Source organism: Quercus lobata, chromosome 12 (genome assembly GCF_001633185.2).
Source record: "Quercus lobata isolate SW786 chromosome 12, ValleyOak3.0 Primary Assembly, whole genome shotgun sequence".
NCBI classification, from domain to species: domain Eukaryota; kingdom Viridiplantae; phylum Streptophyta; class Magnoliopsida; order Fagales; family Fagaceae; genus Quercus; species Quercus lobata.
Genome location: NC_044915.1, coordinates 2,460,795 through 2,463,120, shown reverse-complemented (window position 1 = coordinate 2,463,120; position 2,326 = coordinate 2,460,795).

Sequence of the window (2,326 nt, the reverse complement as noted above, 5' to 3'; positions counted from 1 at the left end):
ATGAACTGTCCCTTTTTGTTTTATTTATTTATTGAAAGTTAGGATATATTGCCAATAACTCATTTTTGCTAAAAATTAATATATATATTGAAAATGAAAATGGATCCAAACATACTTTTCATTGTTAAATTTTACAGAAAACAAGAAATGAAAATAAAATATATTATGTTTTCACTTTCAGCTAAACCAAACAACCTCTAATAGCGTCTCCTTTGCAAAACAAAATTTAATTAAACGAATAATTGGGATTAAAAAAAAGCCAATAACCTAATTTTTTTATGGTTTAGTACTTTAAATACAATTTTTTGTCCTCAATCTTTACTCATATTTTAAAATGATCATTAAACGTTTAAATATTTTATTTTAATCCTTAAGGTTGTCCTGGTAATTAAAAAATTAGAACCAGAAAATAAAATTATTAAAATAAAGAAGTGATCGATTTTAATGTGGAGGCCAGATGGCATTAATAAAATTTAAATGAAAAATAAAAAGGAAAAACATGGGAAATGCATTTTTTTTTTTTAATTTTAGGATAAATACTAGTATTATTTAATTGGGAAATGTTTATCAATGTTCGGACATTGGTTTATGAATTATTTTTAAAAATATTTTATTATGAGAATGATAATCCCACATTAGAAAATAAGTGTGAGTTAAAAAAATTTAAAGCATGTACTGTGTATTTAAGAGTTAGACCCTTTTAAATATACACGATTATAAGTTTCTTTAAAAACCCTTTTCCCCTCTCTCCGTGTGTATGTTAAAAATACTTAGTATTCTTTAAAAAAGAAAAAGAAAAAAAAGAATGATAAAACAATAAAAGCAAATGTTAACAAGCACCGGACAATGCTTGTTAAGGTTAAAATAATGTGTAGCAAAATCATTTTTAAAGGTGTGAATAATGCCGTGGGATCCAAAAATACATTGGTATATGCGTTTTTGCGTTTTTGGCTAGGTTATGAATAGTGCCGTGGGACCAGCCAAAAACACAAACATTGGGTTGTACGCTGGAAACGTGCAATCCAACGCACACTTAATAAAAGAATTGAATACATAAGAGAAATTGTATAAAGCTGACTCTAAAACCTATAAAGTTGACAAAATATTGACATAAAACTGAGTAGTTGACAAAAATTCTAACATAAGATGGTAAATTCTTATATAAGGTGATGTTGTTAACGAATCGTTAACGCAACTCAACAATAAATGCTATTGACAGTTTTTTATATTTTTCATGAAAGTGATGATGCCCTAAAGTAGAGAATAAAATAAGAGAGCTTCCTAGCATGGGGATCAAGGAAAACCCTTAATCCACGTGACTTTGTCCGACCATATTCATGCCAAACTTAGCCTAGGAACACTACAAGAAAAAAAAAATGTTTATTACAACAAAAAAAATCATTGCAATAACATTAGAGTTATTGCAATAATTGATGCAAGATGTTTCAATAAAATTGAAGGTAATAGATTTGTGCAAACTCCAAATATTTTAATGACAACTTTGATGCTAAACAATTTACTATTTCGAATATTTTGTAAGTATAGGCTATTACTTCATAAAACTTATTTCAATAAATTGCAAATAATTGACCAAAATAAGTGGATTAATTATTGTAATAAATAATTAATTCATTTTATCATTGCGATACATTATAAAATAATTGATACAAAGTTATTGCAACAATATATTCATTACAATTTCACATTTGTCATCGCAATAAATTGTAAGAGAATTAATATCAAATTATTACAATGACAACTTTGTTGCAATAAGCTATTAGTTTGAAATTTTCGTTGTAATAAATTGCAAAAATAATTAATATTAATTTATTGCAGCTATTCCTTCATTTTAAGTTATTACAACAATCTTTCCTAACTTATTAAAACTTATTTTGCAGCTAAAAATTATAAGTTATTGTAACTTATTATTATTGATGCAATAATTTAAAATTTTTGCGTTACTATTGCAACAATTTAAACTTGTAAGTGCGATTTTTTTTCTAATTCTATATACATGCAAAGGGAATTAGGATTGTATATTTTTCTTGATTCAGTATGACACTTTGACTTCAGTTCAGACAGTTCAACTTGCTTTTTCTTTTTATTTATTTTGACTTCAAAGTTGAATTTTGAAACAATTTTTATTTTGGGTTCTCGTTAACACAATTTTTTACTTCTTTTTTTTTTTTTTACAATTTTGCCTTTTTCTGCAATTTTATGTCATATTTTTCATTGTAGAGTCAACTTTGTAGAGAGAAAAAATATTAAAATAAATAAAATTATTAATTTTATGTCCTTTTCATTTATTTATTTAAACTCCAACTAC